The 23,575-nt window shown below is 28.7% G+C and overlaps 1 protein-coding gene across 1 annotated transcript in view; it reads left to right on the top strand.

Moving 5' to 3' along the window:
- The window catches only part of LOC129957203 (sodium-dependent transporter bedraggled-like), a 196,193-nt gene that overhangs the window by 57,742 nt on the left and 114,876 nt on the right, over positions 1 to 23,575 (top strand). The window contains exon 2 of the mRNA XM_056069419.1: positions 11,742 to 11,787. The gene's annotated coding sequence lies outside the window, so the exon portion shown is untranslated. The remainder of the gene's footprint in view (positions 1 to 11,741; positions 11,788 to 23,575) is intronic.

Below are 23,575 nucleotides of genomic sequence, written 5' to 3' on the forward strand. Positions count from 1 at the left end.
TACAGTGTTTTTCCAATTGTAAATATATGTTTAACTATTCCTCCTTTCATATTTAAGATATTTTTATTTTATTTCGAACAATTCCAGTTTTTTGAGCTGGCTTCTTCAAAACAAAAATCTACCTCGATCTGTCAGATGCCTATGTTTACTTGCAAGTTTACATAAATCATTCTTCGGATTCGAATAATAACCATAATAAAAACAGGTAAAGAGTTGCAACCTTTTGATATCTGATGCAGGCAGAATTGCTTCCGGCTCAATATGCTGTGTCAGTGCAAAAGAGCATGCTGTCTAGGTTATTTGCATGATCATCGTTCACATCAGCCCGCAGTGAAGAAGACACCGAAATGACCTCATTATATTCGAAATTGTTTTACTTCCGCACTAACCTCTCTGCCTTGCTGGCGGCTGAATAATGATACACAGCAGAATAAAAGAAGAAAAGAAGAAAAAAATCGTCATTATCGGTCTCAATTTCGCTCAAACGAAGATGAGACTGTCGTAAATAATTGGAGCCTTAAAGCACAAAACCTTACTTCTTTGCAATTCTAACTCCATTGTTAAGCAAAAGCCTTTCGCTTCGGAACAAACAAAAGCGCGGGAAATCTGACCTTCTTTCCTTCCGTTGCCAGAAGCATTTGCTTACCTCTTAACCGGAAGCAGAAAACTCAAATAACAATAAAAGAAAAATCCTTTTTCAAACAAAGAAAATAAATGAATATTTCGGGTTCTTCTGTTTTCAAGGTTATTTGGGCAGAAAACGCAAATGGTTGAAATTCGGCAAGCAGCTGGTTTTATTCTGTTATTCTAGTAAACTGTTCTTTGTTCTCTGAGCTTTTCTTTCTTTGTTATTCCGTCACAGAATCGCAGTAATTTAACAGTGATTTGTTATCAGTGATTTATCTCATTTAATGGATTGCAGAGAGAAGTTACAGTAATTAATTATTATAAGATTTTCATAAAAAAATTACGAAAATAATCCTATAAATCTTTAATTCTTTGTTCTTTGAAGGATAATTGAAAATGTAATAAAGATAGAAGGTTATTATAGTGTTATCTTATACTTGCTTTGAATAAATGTTTTTATAAAGCGATAATTTTATAATTAAATAAAGGTTTGATTCAGTCGCTGTCAAATCAATTCTTTTAATAGGATTTTATTTTTGTCCTTATACGAAATTATACAAAATAAAGAAATAACTATCGATTGATTTGATTTTTTTTATAGTACTACTAAAAGATTTGGCTATGCTGCACTAAAAATTTATTGAATATGATTTAATTTGCTAAGAACGAATAAAACACTGTGAAAATGCAAAATTAAATCTCGTGTAAAATTTGAATACCTTTTATAAAGGTAAAAATATTTTAATTCATATTATCTCCTAAAATATCATTTAAGTAAGCAATAAAATCTATTTGCTCCAAACGCTCGACATTTGTGTAGGATTTGTTTTGCAATTAAAATGCATCTGTATTTATTACGAATCTATGCAAGATCAGAATGATTAGGTTATACGAATATGATGTGTTCGTAATCTCATTATAATTGCATTCTTCTTTTTGGGTAAAAATTGGCTTTTAACACTTTTGACAGAAGTTATATTTGGTGTCATTTATTTATAGATCGCTTTGCCCTTTCTACTGAAATTTCGAAATATTCAAATTTAGGATTTTAATGAAATTTAAAATTCTTGAGTCTGAATAAAAAATCATTTTTGAAATTATTTCCTGTATGTATGTGAACATTTTAGCTAAAATTTGGGATATTTTTATAGTACAAAAAAAAATGCTAATATTATAGATTTATTTCGTATTTTGGACTAAATCCATCAATAGGAAAACCGATTGTTTACCCAAGTATATGCAGGTAATGTAATTGAAAAATTCTACAAATTAGATAAATAAAACATGAAATATTTTTTTGGCATTAAATTTTTTTTATCTGTTATAAAATATTCTAAACAAATCTTTCATTGCATGGACTATTTGTCTATAGTTGCGTATTTTCACAAAATAATTCAAAGGCACATTAATCTATGTGAATGAAATTTGGTAATAGTATTTTCAATAAAACTGTGGAAGTGTTTCAAATTTTAAATTAAAATTATCGGAAGAAAGACTATTTTTCAGATTTTCAATGAACTAACTGTGGAATGTGGTATTTACATCAAAATTATAAATTGGTTTCAAATCTTGAACAATATTCTTCAGCGGGATGAGAACCCTTTTCAATATTAGATTGGCTTTATTAATTTCTTATTAATTCTTTATTAATTTCTTCGTAAATATTGCAACCAATTTGCAATTCTGCTTTCATGTGTAGTATATTATATGGTATCGATGATAATTTTACAAATATTGGAATGGCTATTAAATGAATACCAGGTCATTGACTGTTTGCCTTGGCGATTATTTGGCGACAAAATGAAGTCACCCGAATATTTGCAGAATTGTTCTAGAACATTTGATGCCCACGGAAACTATAAAAACAGAGGCACACAGACAAGTGAATGAGTTGAATCGAGAGAATAATAGAGTGGAGTGCTTATATCTAGTGAGTTGGCCCTGAGAGCTTCTGTTGTCGAAGTTGCTTAAGAGCAATTTGTTGCTTGTGTATCGTTGGTCTCTGCAAGAGTTATTCGCTGTAAACTTCGTATGCGTTTTGTTATCTATATTTTGTATTTACACATTCAACGGATTCAACTCAAGCACTCAACAGAAGAATTTTTCTTTGACAATGTTGTTACGAAAATTTTACACGAATTGATGATTACAGTGTTCCCACTTTGTATACTTCATATACGAGAAAAAAAACTATATATTTATAAAATTTAGAAATAAAATGTAGATTCTTGTCAAGTTACATATAAAATCTATCTCAGCGTTGACAGGCACTCGGCATGTATAACCGTATGCATGTAAACGCGATGTTCAAAAAAGCAACGATTTCTATATAGGTGATTTGATATACGATCCTTTTACTTAAAGCATAGATATGTGTTAATTTTGCTTTCAATTGGCCTTTGCTTTCAATTCGTTTTTATTTTTATTGCTATAGAGCACAAAACACTCATATGCAAGATTCTAGATCTAAAATTCTGAGCAATCGTGAAGTTTAAGTCCTTGTCCAAATGTCTGTATTTTTTGTACGGGAAAGTGTGGAAGGCTATACTAAAGAGTTCTGGGGGAAAATAAGTTCCGTGTGTTTTTGGAAATAATAGGCATTTGTTATAAGTGAAATTGTTTTGAATAACCTTGTTGTTAATAAATTTTAATAGCGAATGTGTAATAAGCAGTTTACAAATTTCAGACACCTCATTTCGACACAAGTTAGAAAAAACAACGAACGTAAAGATACATTTCACGTTTTACAAGCGACTTGATAGCTGAAATACCTTATATGTTGCAGCTATTTTATCTTTAATGCCTTCTATTATTATATCTAAGATATACAAACAAAAATTAAAAGGCTCTCTATAAAAGAGATGTCACGTTCAATAACATGTGTATTATTTGAAGAATCCAGCTGATAATGTAAGCTGATCTTTTTATTTTTTTATATCTTTAGATATCCCTTTTAGTTTAATCGGTGATGGATTGTCTATTAGTGTGTCTCTAATCTTTGGAATCATTTTAACAACTTAAGTTTTCACTTTCGTAACATTTGATTCTGAGTATTTGTAGATAATGGATGTAATAAAAAAAAGGTTTAGGTTTTGGATTTATGCCCAAATCAGTGTAGCAGGGGGGGGTCTTGTATTGCTTTTGTTTATGTTGGACATACCGCTCTATGAAATGGAGATATTAAATATATCTATTTTTGTGTAAGTGAATGTGATTGCGAACCATGCATACACCAGAGGGAGTGATAATCTTCCCTAAATTTTCTCGCATATCCTCCAATGAAGATTTTATCATCCACCCCCCCCCCCCTCATAAAATTGTCACCCTTGAATAAGGGTGTTAAATCCTTGCATGATATTGGCGAACAAAGTTACGAAATACAGTACACTCCTGAGTATCCGGCTTAATGTAGCTGAAAGTCAGATACGGATAACAACAACAAACAAAAAAAAAACCCGGATAGAGTTTTATGAACTCATTTCTTTGCCTACCAATAACAGAAGACAAAGTTTTTATATTGGGTTGGCAACTAAGTAGTTGCGGATTTTTTTAGAAAATCAAAGACAATTTTTTCATGGAACTAAATAACTTTATTCTGTAATGTATTGCCCATTTTGATCAATGACCTTTTGCCATCTTTCAGGCAGCATCATAATCCCACGTTCTGGTTTTTATTAGCAAAAAACTGAATCAGGTACGATTTGACATCATCATCATTATTGAAATTTTTACCATTCAAGGAGTTTTGTAAAGATCGAAACAAAAAGTAATCAGATGGTGCAAGGTCAGGACTATATGGTGGATGTGGCAAAACATCCCAACCCAAACGTTATATTTACGTATACGAAACGTATTACGTAATACGAAATTTTCTCACTTCTTATTGAGTATTTAGCCTTCCATCTATCTCAAACCATTTAAAATGTGAAGGCGGCCGCTGCCGGGTGAATCATAGAAGCAGTTGCTGGTAACGTGTCGAGTTAAAATAGGAGGCTCTGTACTGGTAGTTTATGTACTGCACTGCACGTTTAAAGAATTTATCAGATAAAAAGTAAGTTAAAGGATATAAACTATTCACTTTTTAACATAAATTCTGTAATGCCTAAATTAAATGCAGGAAACATAAACGAAATGTTAAATCGTAGGCATAATTCTTATGAAAATTGACACAAACTGATCTTATTTTTCACTGATAAATGATTATATATATATATTAAAAGGTAACCTTAAGACAAGAGTCAAAACGTTCTTTCTTTTTAGTTTTTGAAAAAGTCCTTAATAGATGAGTACTTCTACAACACCTTACCTTCCTCATTTGACTAAGATAAAAGAAAACTAGGTCTGATAGTAAGGAAGCCGGATTATCGTGAACCAGATAATCGAGAGTGTACTGTATACATATTTGGCGAGAATCTAGCAATTTTACTGGATCTATCGTGCGAATATGTATTTTGGAGGTCTTCAGACCGATTGAACCCAAAATTTGTCGCGGAGTTACAGATGTTATAGTAATACTAAGATAAACAAACCTTGACCAATCCAAAGGCCAAATGGGGGAGGGGGTACTAGATGACTTCGCCACAAACCAACCCCACCGAGTAGAAAGACACAAATGACACTTGTCGATGACGAAAATCGGAAACTGACATAAATTCCAAAGTCCCGAAGGAACACGCTCCAAATGTCTCAAGTAGAGTAACTGCCGTAAAAGGTGTAATCATAAGATGGTGTACCGAATTTTATTTATTTAAGTCATTGTGTTTACGAGTTGTTGCATATAGACCGCCAGATAATCAACCCTTTGACAGATTTGGTTCAAGATTTGGTATTTTAATTACTAATGTTGGATACCTGCGTGTTTTGTAGTCATAAGGCTGACTTGTGTACGATAAGCCAGACAGACTTATTTCCTCTGAACGGATTTCTTTTAAAGAAATCTACAAATATGGAGTAAAGTCCACACACCAAATTTCATTCTTTTAGTTCAAATCAAAGTGGGTCTGATACGTGGATATTCGACAAAATCTCGAATCAGAATTACAATAAATTTTCTGTATACTTTGTATACGAAAAATTAAAAAAAAAAAATAAGTGTTTGTGTGTATGCGTGTCTGTATTATCGCGACAAATCCATTGCACTTACATTCATGAAATATGGCACTCAAGTAGTCGTAGTGGTGATACAATTCACTAAGTCGCTTGAATTTTAAAATTGAATGTAGAAAATTTTTATTTAATATTTGTGTTGTTTCGAATGATTTTTCGTGCTTATTTGCCTTTAGTATAGTTTTTAAGGATTTCAGAATAAATAATTAAATAAAACTGTGCATTTTTGAAGAGAGCAAGCAATTATCGGTCTATAGATATTTGTTTTGCAACTTTAATGTAATTTACGGAATTGGGTAAAACTAAAAAAAAAAAAAAAAAAAATTGCTAATTGCCATTTTTTTTGAAGAAATTTAGGAATTCAAACAAATTCTTATAAACCTGGTATTCTTATTCCGTCATCTTTTTTCAAAATTTTTTTAGTCATTAATCAAATATTTCTCTCTAATTTAAAATAAGAATAATCAAAATCTCAGAATTAATTTATTTTTAATTAATTCATCTCTTGGATGAGTTCAGAATTTTTTCTTCGCAGATGTGCAAAGAGAATATCCGCAGAGAGAATTTTTATTTCTTTGCAGATTTGGCAAACTGCCAAACTCATGAAGAAAAATGATGAAAATTATATTTATACAATTTAAATTCTAATAGTATCGTTTGCAGAATAGTTTCTAATTTTGTTGCCACTCACTCTTTTTCTTTTTTTAGCATCTTTCTTTTTAGTTCATTGTTTTGTTTTTTATCGTTTGCAGTTTATAAGGCGCAGAAATGTAAACACGAAAAATCAATATTATTCTTTACTTAAAAAGCTTTATTTTATGTGATTGTTTCTTTGCTAACATTCATGAAGTCAAGGGAAAAGCCATGCCGTTTCTGTTAGTTAAAAATAAGTTTTTAAAATTCAGTTTTATAATAAAAAAATATAAATATGAAGCTTAATTTATATTATTTAATTAATGATTATTTAAAAAAAATTATAATAACGTGAAAATGATAATTTTATGTCATTATGATAATTTTAAAATAACATAAAATAATGTTTTGATGATGATAATAACATGATGATTTTTTCTAGAGAAGCATCTAACAATGAACTGGAAAAATGAAAAATTGAATTTCTTCTAAACTACGAAGCTAATTATATAACCCAATAATCATTTTAGTAGCCTTTGGCAACTAGCCGATTTTCACGAATTGTTTGTTATGTTTGATTTCAAATCAATCTCGTATGTATAACCTGGAGTTCCTAACAATGTATTTTTAAGCTTTAATTCATGATTGACATTAAAGGTATATAATTTCAAAAAATTTACATTGTTCTTTTTATTATGAAAATTAGAAAACTTAAAGAAGACAATTTTCTTGATGGTGCCATTAAAAATGTAATAGTCCAGATTTTCCGTCTTTTAATTGCTTGTTGTTTTTCACGTTATTGTAACTTCACTTTATTATACCTGATCTACATTTTGCAAATAATAAACAGAATCTTTTTTCGTTAGTTTAGACATTCATGCCATTCATTATATGATGAAACAATAAAAATAATTTGAATTTTATTGCAACAATCAAATATGTTACAAATTATGCAAAAAAATAACATTTCTTAAAATTTTATTAAGATGCATTAAAAATTTGTTTCATAGCTAAATTGGTATCAGTAAAAAGATTTTTTTTAAATTAAAAAAAAACTTTTTATAATTGTTTCGGAAAGCGCTATTGAGATACCCAAAATCTCTCTAGTACTTGTCGGTTGTAACGGCGACCAAGAAGCGGCAAGAAAAAATTTCGCCAATTTGGCGATTTCCATCGTCAAACTATATAGCATGTGATTCCCACGTTCAAAATCTTTCATAATAAATAATAATGCACTTGAGTGTATTTTGATAATTTGGCGATATTTTTTCTTGGCGATTTTTGGTCGCCATTAAACCCGAGTTGTACTATCTCTCTTAATTATTAATTCATTAAATTTCTAGAAAAATCCCTTTGAAATACACATTTCTATCGTCCAAAATATATCTTTACCAAGTTCGGTCATTATAGGTCAAACTGTGAAGCCTGTACAGCTACAACACATACACTTTCTTTTATTAGCAGTAGCGATTAGAGAAAATTTAAAGAAGAGCATTATTTGTTCCATTTTACTGTTTCTTTATCTTTCTATATAGGAAGTAATATTATTTTGATAGAGGTTAAATCTGTTTTCAATTTAAAACAGGATTACGGATAGGAAAAGACAACTCAGGATAATGAGTGAACCGATGCACCCTTTACTCACTGTAATAAAAAGAAGAAAGAAAAAAAAAACTGCCACTTTCAAAATAAGTGATCTGTCAAAGAGTGAAAGCCTGACCCAAATAAACGCTAGTATTTTTGGTGGGCTAATAAAAATGCAGTAACCCACCAGAAAGGGGGAAACGTTTTTATCTCTAAATGCGATAAACCGGCGTTAAAGCTCTGGGGAGAAAGATGATTTGCAGCATTTACTGTCCCATATTTCAAGTTTATGAATCGGAAGGAAATAAAAGTAAGTAACTTACTGCCCCTTTTTTGTTGTTGTGACAAAGTAAAGAGGTTTGTTTTTTATGCAAATCATGATAAACCTGGTTCATCGTTTCTTTTAGAGTGACACAATGGGGTTTAGTTGTTTTAGTTTTGTGCTAGTGCCCTCTGTAGTTATCTCTCTTTTAAATACGGTTACAGTGATTAGATTATTTATGTGGTGTTATTATATGAGATGAATTCCTTTAGTAAAAAAAAATCCAGAGTACCCTGATATAACTATTTATAACTTAATTTCTTAAAAATGACAAAAATCCAGTTGTTTTTAAAGCTTTTCTACTAATAATAACGAAGAATGTGTGTGTGTATGTACGTGTGTAACGGATAGACCGTTTAACCTTGAATTATCAGATTTAATACAGTTGTACTTCGGATTATGAAAACATGGACCTCAAAGAAATTATTTTGAAATGTTAATTAAGATTCTAATTAAATAAAAATTAAGCTGGATTTTGGAGTTTTTTCACAATAACTTTCAAAAATGTTTACATAATAATAATCCACCCAATCCACAATTACTTTAAAAATATAATTAAATGTGCCCCCTACGGGAACTGTTGTATATCATGGGCAATGATGGTTCAACCACAGCTCCTCTTACGCTGTCGTGACGGCCGTTCATTCAAATATTGCGTATACCTTTGGGATGGAAGGCGGGGGTCTCGGAGTTGCCAATTATAAATTATCCAATTACATTACTGTAAAAAGCAGCAACTTTTAAAAATGAAAGCACTGTAAGAATTTTTTTAACCATTGTCTGGTTCTGAAATTGAACCTTAAATGTAAAAATAAAAATATTTAAAGTATATTTTATATCGAAACATTCTCTATATAAACAGTATGCTGGATCTTTATATTTTTATCAGTAACAATAGGTAGAAAGTTATGAGGAAATAAGCATGGAAACAATTTGAGTTTCATTTAAATAATGAAACATATCATTTTAAAATGCGTTTAAAATATTGTTTAAAAATTGATTAAATATTGAAAAAATATGTAGCTATTAAATTGATATGACTGAAAAGAACGTTTTTTTTTTAAATATTAAAATTATGTAAAAATGGTATTTAGGCTTTAATATTTGTGGAAGTTATTGCGAAAAAACATTAAAATTTTCCTTACATTTTAATTAGTCAAAATTCTAATTAAAAATTCTAAAAAAAATCGTTCCGAGGTGCACATTTTTATCATCCAAAATATATATTTACAAAGTTTAATAGTTCTAGATCAAACGATCTGAAATGTAAAGTATTAATACGGACACAAACCTAGAACCACAGGCACATTTTATTATAAGTAGAGATATATTTCGTGAAAGAATAAAAGTATTTTCCATATTATTTTGTTTACCAAATATTAAGAAAGACAACACGAACAATTATGCGCACAAAATTCCCCAAATCAAAGGCGATTAAATCCTAAAATAGGCATAAGTACGTTGTTTTATCCAATTCGATGTAAATCAGTTAAAAACACACATTTTTCTGTTTATTTAAAGAGAAAACATCTGTCCTTGCTTTCTGACGTGAAATCTGCTCACTGGAATAATTTGAATAAAATATACAGCATAAATGAATTCTTCTCAAAAATATGAGTTAATAGAATTGAGGTCTTCATAAGAATATGAGATAAACATGGCAATATATTTATTTTATTGTTTTAATTTCCGTTTACGGATTTTGTTTCTAAGAAGTCATTCGTTAAAACTATTTTCAGACGATATTTTTGCATTCTTAAAGAACATGCAGAAGAATATTTCTTTAGGAAACGCGTAAGAACAGAATAAATTCGTTTTATCCAATTACAGAATACATTATTCCTCTTCCGAAATTAGATTTTGCTTCGCCAAATTTCGTTGGAAGCGTAATCTGCTTTGTTTAGAAGAATGGTGGAACCGTTTAGAAAAGTGATTTATCGCGGTTAAATGGTTGGGCCTAACGAAAATTCAATTTAGAGGAAAGATGAGGTGCTTAACTTAATTATGGAAGCACTGAAAGGTTCGCAATTATTCAAAAATGCATAGTGAAAAATTATACAAGATGTCTATTTTTAATCATGGCTTAATTGCTGGTTTCTAAAAGGTTAGAGGTTCGTATATACTTCCAGTTCGAACAAAATTCTCTAAAATGGTATAATAAATAAACTTTCATGTAGTTTGAAGCAATAAAAGCACTGAAGGAAAAAAATTCTGTAGTCAAAATAAAACCTCTAATTCATTATCATTCCCTCGGCATTATAAATCAAATTTAGAAAAAGATTTTTCTTTAAATATAATTTTTTTCCTTCATTTTTTGACTGAAATTGGCCAAGTTATGAAGTTATGAAGATCCAACAATCAATGGGTACTAAGGCGTCCGTTGTTTGACATCAAATAATGACATTCAAAGCCTCATAACTCAGCCGGTTTTGATCATATATAGTAACTAAATGTAACTAATAGAAGCTGGAAGTGTATAAAAATTTGACTGTAGCTTTTTCAGAAGTTTATGCATTAACTGAAGCCTCATAAGAAAATGATGCTTTACTTCATTTAAATGATTCTCCAAACTGATCCTGAAATCATTGTCTTATTTTATTGGGATTCTTATGGAAAAAAAATTAGTGAACGGAAAAGAATTATGCTTGTTAAGCAAGGTTCCGCTGTATTATATTTGCGATCATATGAACGCGATACCTTAAAACGCTATTATAGAGACACATGAAATTTGGTATATGGTCTTTTTGCCAATATTATAGATTTTTATCGAATTTTGGATTCAATCAATGAAAGAAAAACACCCTATTTTTTTACTCGTTTTCTTTTTTACGCAAATTATGCAGCAGATAATCAGCCATTTTAAGTTTGCATATATAAAATAGAAAAACATTCCTATTTGTTTAGTTTCACTTTTATATAAAAAAAATCTCTTTCCTCCATTAATATGCTTCAAAAGTTATCGCCTTAAAATTTATCAAATTCGAAATTTCATCCAATAATATGTTTGAATGTTATCGCCTTGAAATTGATCAGATACGAAATAACAAAAATGCTTTACCATTTTTGGATAAAATAATTTTAAACCCTTTTATGAAATTATCTTTTGATGGCAATTGAGAAAGTTTAGTTGCATAATACTTAGGCAGAATCATTTTCATTTACACATTGGGAGTGGCATTCAGATGCAAACGGGGAAGTTGTGGGGAAACACATTCAACAGTTTAATTTTTTTCAGTTTAGATTATTTCTGTTTCTCGGTTGTTGAACTAACTACACCTTGCACATCCACTTTGCGTTGGATGAAATACCATTGCGTTGGCGTATTACTTTCAGTTTTTCATTGCCAAATCACAAGTCTGAATTTTCTTTCACTTTCAGTATTTCAGGAAACAAATATCTTAAATGTAGTGATTCATAAGATAATTATTACTGTATTTGTTTCAACTTATGATGTTTAATTTTGTTACAGATATTCGTCCTAGAAAATTTTGCTTTGGATTAATGATTTTTTTATGGTAAGTGATCTACTTTCGTTTTCCTATTTGAATTGAAATGAAAGCTATTCATTTTCTTTAGAAATACAAGGAAAAAAATTGCAAAAAAAAAATTTGATTTAGAAGTAATTTAAACACGCATAGTTCGAATCTTAACGTAAATTTATTGACGGAACAAAAATTCATGTTAAAAAGTGTTTCATCATTTTTTTATTTATTTGCTGCACAGATTTGCAACATTTGATACAAACAGACACTCGGCATCGTCCTTAATATTAAAACAAAATGTGAAAGAAATTAAGAATGTAAGCAAACAAAAATAAAGAAAAAAGTTTTTTAAGTAGCAAAATAAAAAGGAAAAATACAAATATTTGTTCTTTAATTTCTACTTTTTATGAAGTACTTTTTTATTGCCATTTTTTTGAAAAATTAAATTTTACTATAACAAAAATAATAATTCATAGATATTATTCTATTTTATCAAAATAGTCTGCGATTCATTCTCTATTAAACAAGACAAGAAGTAGCAAAAGTTATAAAAATGTTTCAACTTCACAAAATCGTTTGCTTTATTTTTGATGCTTGATTAAATTTAATAAGAACTAAGATAATAATATATATTGATATAAAAAGAGAGAAAGGCGTAAAAGACACATTTGGAACCTACAAAAAACATAATCAAATATAGCACCTTTATTGTAGTAACATACACCTCCAAAAATAATCTTGATTCTTGTATAATATCACAAAAAATCGTCTTGCCATAATATTTAAAATTCATTTTTTTTTACTAACAGCAATTAAAATTATAAAGAAATCACCCGTTTTTATACTTCATTGATAAATCAGATTGCTTTGTGAAATTGTTATCTAATCGATTAAAACAACTCCGTTAAATGAATCTATAAAACTTTACCGACAGGCCCTAGATATTTAATTGCTAGCTACTAGGAATATTTTTCCCATTCTTGAGAGACAAAAATATGTATAAGTAACGAAGAAAGAACAAATGTGGCTTTTGATTATTTCTGAGTAAATTCAGTAGTCCGAAATTCTTCTTTTAATAAAAAAATTGTTTTAGAATGTAACTTCTAATTAACTAATGAATTTTTCAGTTAAAAATCATGAAATCATTCAGTTTGAAGAACAACTTGATATTTTAGGAGGAAAAATAGAATGCCATCGATTTTTTTAGAACAATAATAATTTATTATTTGATTTGTATCTTCTTTTGAATTACTTCATACATTTTGTTAACAGATTATATATAGTATCTCTTTTTTTTCTTAATATGTTTTATAGGTAGGTCCTTTGGTAAAAAATATGGACACAAAATAAATTTTTTTCAACAATAATTTAATATAAAAGATTTAAACAACTTTGTCATGGTATGACTGATGAAATGCCAAGAATAGATTTTTATTGAATAATAAAATAATATAGAAAAAATGTCACGAGAATAAAAATTCGGCCACGAGTAAATTTTATTGCTGTTACTATGACAATACCGTTAAATTACTACTTACTTTCATAGTAATATTAATAAGATTTTAAGATTGATAAAATTTCGAAAGCAATAAGAAAATATATTCTATACTGTAATTTCATTCTTCTTCGAGATACATTATTATTATTTTCGAGATACATTAATTATTTATTTATTTAAATTTTAAAAAAAATAGGATGATTAATAAAATCAAATTAAAACCTTTTAAAATATTTATAGTGTGAATAATTCTTAGCCCTGAAATAAAATTATTGTGAAATAAATTTTTTTCAAACTACATTACGAAATTTGTCTGCAATTCTCGTGGTCCGCAGGCATTGTTTTATCTAGGATAATTTTATAATTGTGATTACATTTTTGAGAACGAATAAGTTTAAAATTCTTATTTTCTTTAATTACAAGCAATTCATAAACATCCTTAAAAGATCAACTATTAATTGTTAATTATAACATAATACATAAAAACTCTTCTGAAAGTAGAACAAAACTCCAAGCTATAAAATGCTATAATTCTGCAAAACTTTTAACTCGAACTAAAATTAAACGATATTTTGATCGTCTGTAAAAAGTTGTTGCCGAAATATAGTTTATAAATACATAGTAAATAATAATAACCTAACAACTGCTTTGGGAATTATGTCATCATTACGCACAAAAAATTTACATCCGTGTTTACGAATTCGATTATTTACTAAATTTAAAAACCTTTTTAAATAAATAAATTTGCTTCGAATATAATTTTATTTATTTATTATTTCGGATCTTTAGAATAAATTTATTAAACTCTCCCAAAAAACAATAGAAAATCAGCGATTGTTTAACGAAATCGTCTGCGAACGTATAATGTTTATGTTGTTTGATGCTGCTATTTTTATCCTCTGTAACTAATAACTTTTAAGAAAAACATATTTTAGGATGTTTTGATATTTTGTTTTCAGGTACGATGTTTTTTCCTTAACTGAGTTTTTAAAAAAAGACAAGGAAAATATTATTTTTCTAGCGTTAAATGGTTTCTTTATTCAGTAAAATTATGGATTCGTAATTCTTAATCCCAAAAGGTTGTTAAAAAATTTTAGACGAGAATTAAAAAAGAGTATTCTAATATTTTATATATATATAATATATATAATAAAAAAGGAAAAGATTTTGTTTTTGTAAAGGCAGTAAACCAACAAACCCTCAGGTCTAAATACGTCATTAGCAAAGGGTTTTTCATTCTACATGGAAGAAAGGAATAAATTAGGAAGATTTTAAAGCAGCAATAGTATAAAATAATTTTTTCTTTCAAATTAAATTAGATTCGAATTTTTTTCTTTCAGACGATTTTTCTTTTGATGATGATATGTAATTAAAATTTCCGACCAGAGGGTACGAAATAATATGGCGATCTACTTATGCGAGTGTAATGCTGGTAATGATGGAAAAAAATCCGCAAGGATAAAAAAGCATAAAAATTAAAATATTAAATGTTAAAATATAAAAAAATTTAAACATTTTGTTTTCCATTGTTTTTTCACAAATTAAATGCTCTATTGGTCCGAAGGTTTACTGGGTGGCTATAAAAAATTGTGTCAAGAACTCTGCATTAAAGCGATAAAATCTCTATTATTAATAACGATGTGTGTGTATGTTATCACTCTGCAGACCTGACCATTTGACCTATAACTATCAAATTTGATAAACATGTACCTTGGAAATTAGAAATTTCTAGCTTGGAGTAATTTTTTTGAAATCTTGAGTTTTAATTAATTAAAAATTTTAAAAAAATGGCATGTTGACTAATAATTTCCGAGATTATTATTTTTGCACAAAAATCAATTTTACTCCCCTTAAAAATTGAAAAATATTTTTTAATGAGACCTTTTAACAGTCAAACAATTTTTTTTCTGAAGTTTGGCTATTTTTTTAAAAAAATTTGTCTTATTTCCAGCAATTAGCTGACGAAACAGCTGATTGCCCATAATAATAAAATAAGATAAAACCTTCCAAAATTTATTAATTTCCAGCATTTGACTTTTAAATTAAATTAATTCCTTAACGTTATTAATAATAATTTCTTTATTCAAAGAAATTGTTGTGTGGGAAAACAGATTAAAAGAAAGCACACGAAGATTTAAAATAAATTAATCTAGGGGCTCAAAGTAAAGAAAGTTTAAGGACAACTGTTATAACAAGATAAAAATCCTATATTTATTATTTGAATTATTTCAGAATTAAATGCATGTCATCATTATTAAAATAAAAACCTTTGTCTTGTTTGCAGTCATGATATTCACAAATCCTTGGATATAAAATAACTTTTTTAAATGAGTGAAACGTGCTACGATTTTGAATCAGTTGAGACTCAGTAAACAAAGTTTCACCTTGAGAGTCTAATACTACAGGTTACCAACGGTAAATTGCTGCTCTATTACATAGCCGTAAGGAAGAATTTCCGCCAGTGTGTTCAAGACATCACCAATGACGAATACTTTAATTCAAGAATGTTCTGGAAAGGAACATTCGAGAAAATTATTCAAAATGGAAATTACATTTCCCGATTTCCAAACGAATAATAATTAAATTTGATGAGATTCTGTCTACTATTTTAAAAATGGAAATCAAAATGATTATCATTTGTTTCTTGATTGTGCAAACGATATTTTATAATTAAATAGATTAAATTCTTTGAATTCATCTTCCAGAATGAGTCTTGAGTAATAACTTTTGGTATTTATTCCCCATAAAAGAAATAGCAAATTATTCTTTTAGTTTATAGGTAAAAAAATTCCGAAAATATAGTAGATTCTTTATATGTATTCTGTTATTACATTTTTGGATTTTATTATAACCGAAGAATTTCTTTGGCATTTTTCGTTTAATTAAATGTAACTGGAGATTAAATATTACCATCCAAAATAATTCTGTGATCTATTTACAATAATAATGAATTAAAAATTATATGAATTTTAACAATGTGCGAATTCTTAAAAAAATCATTATTATTGGCGGATTAATTTCCGTTTGTTCTTTCGTCTTAGACAGTTCTAGTTGCAAATTTGCAGAACATAACTTGTTTAAAATGCTTGATTTTCAAGAATATTTTAATAAACACAACTAATGGAACCAACAAACTGTATGAAATGTAAAGCATTTCTTCAGATTTTAGAATTTTTTTCGCCATTATTTTTACTGACACAAGCAATTTGAAACTTTTGTTTCCGCCATTTTCTTTCTGAAAGTATACACTTATCTGTAACTATTTAAAAATAAACAAATATTTAGAATAGACTTCTGCATTTTGGCAATTTGTGTACGTCTGAATAGTTAAAGAAATTTCTAATGGTCAGTAATTTAGTTATATATCACCTCTTTTCTATGAATTGAATTTCTTACTCGAATAATTTTAATAAATAAAATGCAGGACACTTTTTTTTGTTTAAAATATTTTTGTGTCATGAATATTTTACTAAAATAACCAATAGGGCCAGGGGTTATATAAAAAAATTAGACTCCACAATTATTTCAACAATACATTTTTAACTCAAATAACATAAAATGCTATTGTTTTAATCATTTAAAACCTTTTTCCTTTTTTGGAAGTATATGCCTATCTTTAATGGCAATTAGTTAACAATTAGTTGTTGGGCCAAAATTTTCTCTATAATTTAATAGCTGATTTTTAACTCAAACACATGTATTTTTTCGAAAAAAATCTGTGTTAACTCAAACACGTGTATTTTTTTTATAAATTCGATAAATTTTTTAACTCAAACACGTGTATATTTTTGAAATTAAAAATAAAAGTTTTCACTGTTTTATGAGACGACTGAAATTGGAAAATCGACTTTTGACAGTTCAAAAGTTTATTCCCTTAAATATGCAATATTTAATGTCTAAATTAAATTGCTGTGAAATTCCAAGTTGAATATAAGATTCATTTTTGAATCAACCTTAATGGGAAGGTACAGAGAAATCGAGTGGATTATCTGACAGGTGGTCGCAAGATTTCAGCTTTTTTTGTTCTTTCAACGCTCAACGTGGGCAACTACAGTTAATCCTACACACGACCAACCCGCCGAAAACCAGCTGTCATTGAAAATGATTCGCCGACCGTGATTCTCGCACAGAAATCACTTCCTTGTTTTGCAGTAAAAAAATAAAGAAAGAAAAGAAACTACCATTATATAAAAAACAGAAATGACTCGCTCGAAAAATGGGTGAAATGTGTGACCTGAATATCAAGTGCTTTCTATAGGGTCACTTCGCAAAAAAATAAAAAATAAATAAATAAATAAAAGCTTACTCGGACACTTGGATTCGCATCTGTTGTTCGAGAGCTGTTTCTTAATTTATAGGGATTTTATGGAATTGGGAGATTGGATTTCGAGGCTGTGTCCCAACCCTTTTTGAGTGAAATTGGAGTGCAATTCTTCGGGCAATAAATGGCGTAAAAAGAAGATTTTTGTTCTAGAATGAAAGCGATTTAAAAATGAAAAACTCTTTTTAAAATTGAAAGTGACCTTAATCGTGTCATGAGATTTTTAAAGCAATTCATCTTTCCAAAATGTGAACTATATTGCTCTGAAATTTCGCACAATTTTTTTTACATTAGTAACTGCCAGTTGATTCTCTAGAATACTGACCGCGTATAAGTTGAATTAAATCTCTTATAATTTCTTGATATTTTTTGTTCCTTCAATAAAATATTTTGTTATAGATATTAAAAATGTTTTATTTTAATAGGCTTACATCTGTGATATTTATTGTGTACTTTGGCAACCAGATGGTTTATCTGAGGTACTGGTGGTATTTAATTTCAAATAAATATCTTAGACAAAATCTCAGTCCTTGTTTGCATCAACAAATAATTTTCAACCATTAAATTTTTTTAGATATTAAAGACTGGTTATTTTAATAATTTTCACGTATTTGGAGAATTATGGATATGAACCTTTCTAAAGGAAATCAGTCTCATGACGTCACCGCGTTATTAAAACGTAATTGTTTGGTTCATTTATCTTTCGCTGTACTGTAAATTCGCAGCTTTGTTCGTCATGTAAACTATACAGATATAAACATTAGTTGTCTCTGGCGACCAACTGTTTAGCCGGGAATATTGGATTAATTTAATTCCAGTCAAATCTTGAATGATATAATTTCATGTCCATGATTCCGCCAAATTGTTAGATATTAAAGCAGTTTTAATATAATTTTTAACAAATATTATGTTTATTGTGTACATGGATCTTTTAACTAGAGATCAGTTCCATGACTTCATAGCGCTATTAAAAAAACCCAAAAAAACACCATTAATATCCGTTTAATCTATTTTCTAAATTTCGCCGCATTGCAATTTCATTTCTTTAAATTCGTCTCGTAAACTATACAAATACTGAACAAATTAAACAAATTATTTATTGCTCGGTGAATAAAATACTGTCATAAAAAAGAGAGTTTTGAAACTTTAAAATAATTGGTGCTTTTCCATTACATTGGCGCAAATCTCGCCAAGCAGACTTTTTGGCGACAGCACACAGTCGCCGGAACAAATCACTCCAAAGGTTACCAGCGGCGATGTTCCGTTTGGCGTCGGTTGCATCATTATTGGCGACTTTATCGCCTGCGCTGGTATAATGGAAAAGTACCAAATGATATAAAAATCTGTTTTGTATAGTAAAATTTCCGGGATTTATCGTAGGAAAATGCCAAAAATTTCGCTTTATTTTAATTGAAATTTTTTCAAAAATTGTTTCGAATTGTACATTTTACTTTCCAAAGTATATTATGCCAAGTTTAGGTGTTGTAGGTCTAACCGTCTCCTTTATAAAGCGCCAACATACAAAAACATAGAAGCACACCTCATCCATCTTTATTATTAGTAGATATGTGACCCTTCTTCGCGGAAATGAATCACGTGAATTTAGTATTGAGTCTATTGTGACTGTTTGTTGTTTTATTGAGTCTATTGTGTAATGCTTGGCGAGTATTTTTGGCGATTCATTCCTATATCCTTAAAGTATCAAGAAGTTGAATTTGTGTTTTAGACACGTTTTTCATATCTGACTGAAACGAATACTTGACACTGAGCTGCAATTGTAGTCACGAATTCATATACCAAATTTGATATATTTAAATCATTGCGTTTTCGAATGATCGCGTTAACATGTTTTTGAAAGTACAGACCGACAGACAATCAACTATTCGTTGGATTTGGCTCAAAGTGTGTCCATGTCTACACTATATATGTTAAATCTGAGTGCTTAATTTTCTCTATTTAGCTAGCTCTCTTCGTTTTGTAATTATCATGTTAACTTACATTCGAACAGCCGGACAGACGGACTTCCCATGAATAAATGGTACTCAAAATTTAATAGAAATCTGCAAATTTGGTGTTAAGATCCTATACCAGATTTCCTCTCCTTAGCTCAAAGCGTTATTGGTTATCTTCGTTACAGACAGACGGACGGACATTTTTCAAAAATAAGCTTTTCGAACACAGGGAGGTCTAAAATCTCGAGTTCGAATTTTTTGACGATTATAATATTTTTTTCTATACTACGCATACGAGAAAGCAAAAAGGGGGTCCAAATATATATTCAGATTTTCTTCACCATATTACGAAGTACAAATTCTTCATCTGCGGGTCTCTGAAGATAAAAATCTGGGAAGTCGTAGCAATCAAGACCCTGCGGAAAGCCCACAATTTGAATGTCAGGAAAAATGAATGATAATTAGGATACGTGAGAAAATTTTGGAAGGACCATTTCCGTTGGTTAATATTAGAACAGATTACGTGCATGTAATGAAACAAGAAGAGCTACGTAAAATTTTGAGAAATATTGAATTCTAATTTCCGTACTTGCGAATGGAATCAAATTTTACTTCCTGACAAATCAGAACAAATACTTCACTGATGGTTCCTGATAACAGACAAATATTAAAAGAATTTATGAGTTATTTGAATTTTAGACTTCCTTGTTAATCAGGAAGCACAAATACGAGTTTTTTTTATTTTTGAAATGACCATGAATTTATGATTAGGAATTTTTATCCGGATTTGTGTGGTTTTATTCTCATGTTAATACAGATATCTGCATGCACGGCTCCGACCATTCAATGCGTTTAGACCGATTAACGATTTATGATTTTTTTTTTTAATATCCTTATCTCGGACAAAACTTTTTTTATTCCTTTTGAAAAATTAATCAGTTTGGAAATTCTTTTTAAGAGATCTGGATTTGAACTACCTGAATTTAAAACCTTTCTTCAAAATTGCTTTATCATCAAACGTTTATTAGAATTACGGTAACCGCTCATTTTTGCTGTAATCGAACAGGTTTACTTTTCAATTAGCTTTTTTTAAATAATTTTAGAATACTGCTAATTAGTCTCTAACATATAATATTATAATTTAAAAAATTATAACATGATAGGATTAAAAATTATTATAACTTTAATCACATGCAAAAACTCAACTGTTATTTTGAAACAACGAATATTAATAATTAATAATTAAATAATAATTATAAACTTTTAATAAGTATTTTTATTTAAGTTAACGTGTTTTTTGTTTGTTAATATGGAGTTTTCTGATCGAGTTTCACAAACTTTTTGCTGTTCGAGATTTTTGAAATTTTTTATTCCTGTTAGTTCTTGATGTCAATAATTTGTTTTAATATTTTAAAAACTTAAATCTTAGCTAATCGACTAATTTAATTGAATTTTGATTGATTAAAATTAATGATTTGAATTTTGATTAAAATTAATGTTGACATCAAACAAGAATCTGAGAAATAATTAATTTAAATCTTATATTAATATTTATATTAATATAATCTTATATTGACATAAAATATATTAAATTAATAAATTATTAAAATGTATTAGTAATTTATTAATTAAAGACTAAAGATTAAAAATTTATCTAAAAAAAGAAGAATTAAATTAGAAAATTATTGGTAAATTCATCATTTTCCTTAAATTTTGATTATACAAGAATGGCGCCATCTGGTGACGAATTTGATAAAGCATTGATTTCAAGATTTTTCTGTGGTAGATTTTGGGAAACACGAATTCAAATTAATTGCTTTGAAATGAGAACGGCTTACCAAATTTAATTAATTTTATCGGTTTCAGTATCATTTCACAAACAAAATTCTATCAGAAGTTCTTTTTTTCGCCCTTCTTAGACTACTGAATATTTCGATATTTTTTGATATTTACTTATACTAAAGAAACTGAATCAAACTAAACTGATATTTATTTATACTAAAGAAACTGAAAATAAAAAACTGTATTTGGCACCACCTTCAATAGTCCTGATGACATGCAATCAAAATAAGAAAAGAGAATAATCAATCTTCCATTTTGAAACTTTCGTCCAACAATTATTCATCGCTGATTAACACAATTCACTGTCACCTTTTTTTTATCAGTACAAATTCAGAACAATCAAACCAAACGCATAATTAAAAATTTAATTTTTATTTTCTTCTGGTTCGTTTTTAGCAAACGATTCCCATTAATCTTCATTTTAAATGAAACACGTGTTTTTTCAGAAGACGAACATCTGTCAACCAATCCGGATCAGACGCTTGCTAAAAATAAAATGAGGAAGTGAGCCATTTAGAATTAGAAACGACAAACTTCACGTTTAGTTTATATGATTCATTTATTCTATATTCATACGTGAAATCAGTTTTTTTTTTTTTTTTTTTTGTGTTTACGATGTATACGATAGAAAGTATAATAATCATAAAATAAATAAATAAAAATAAAATAATATATGCAACCAATAAAATACGCCGCTTTTTCATACATACATAAGAACACTAAGTAAGACAATGCCTTGCATGTTGAGATTGGTGATAGCGCTACCTAGTGCCAGAATGGACTTAGTGTTCCTGGCTCAAAAATAATGCAAGATACGGGAAGATCAAAGAAAAATTTTTGATTTAGTTCGAAAATTACCTGCATGTGCATTTGTTTGGTTTTATCACTATTTTATTTCCAGAAATGCATTGAAATAAAATAAAACAATTATTTATCAGCATATATTTTTATTTTCGAGAATGGAAATTTGTACCCCATCATGTCGACTTTTATTATTTAAAAAAATCTTTTCTCCTGCTGTCGAGAGTTGTTAAGTCATAGGTTTGGAAAATCGCTACCAAACAAATGCATGATGCCTTTTACACGTTTTATTAACATTATCGTGTTTAGGGTGTTGTTGTTTTTTCATGTTAAATAGAGACTCTCTGCAATTTTGTAATTCAGTTCTTTCCCACACCTTGCACCATTTTCAAGATAGAAATACTTAACTCTGTTGTTTATCGCTAGATGGTGTTGAAACCAACCCTACTGCGTATCACATGGTCCCTTTACTATATCTAGTTACCACGTTTGTAGTAATAAGTATCATCATTCGCGAGTTAATGTGGTGTAAAAGGACTTTAGTTAATATCTTGTATATTTACAATTATACAGGTCTATAAATGGTAAACTATTGACGTATTTGGTTTGGATTTAATTTAAAATTTCATAGAGGTATAAAATTCTAATAATAAATATATTTGCTTAGTTTCATGCATTTAAATATTTACGTTGTTTAGTTTTTTTTTTTTTGCTTGAATATGGAATAAAGAATTGAGAGATTTTTCCTATAGACTTCATATACTTTCTCTCTACTTTTATACAATTTCTCCCAAAAAAACTCTATATGATAAAAACCTGTAAATTTGGTGAAAAACCTGATAACAAACTTCGTGCCTCTAAACTCATTACGTTTTTGAGTAATCATGTAAACAGGTTGACAGACAGACAGATATAATTCAAAATGTGTTTTTTGGACTCAGAGAGGTCTTAAACGTGGAGATTTGCCAAAATCTCTAGGCCAAATTTTTTGTCGTTTGCAATTTTCTCTTTGTATACTTTGTATGCAAGAAAGTGAAAACGTAATGATCTAAATTGATGAAATCTTGATGTGGCTGATACGATAATATCGGAAATACCTATCAAATTTTGATAGAAATCTATTATAAAGGGAAGCTCCGCAATATGACAATCCTTTCTTCCATGTGCATATAAAAACACAATGAACAAGATACATGAAATGTAGCTCATTTTTTAAACAGTAAAATTGAGGGCATATTTAAATTTGGGATTTTATCTATTTTTGGTTTGTTTATTTCAATTTTTCTTTTCGTTTGCTTGTTAGAACTGCATTTCAAAATTGCTGCAAATTAAAAATAATAACTTTTGGTATGTAATTTTTCAATCAAAAATATGCATGAGCGTCAATTTTTAAATAAATCTGTTTAA

This window comes from Argiope bruennichi, chromosome 11 (assembly GCF_947563725.1).
Source record: "Argiope bruennichi chromosome 11, qqArgBrue1.1, whole genome shotgun sequence".
In the NCBI taxonomy this organism is placed as follows: Eukaryota; Metazoa; Arthropoda; class Arachnida; order Araneae; family Araneidae; genus Argiope; species Argiope bruennichi.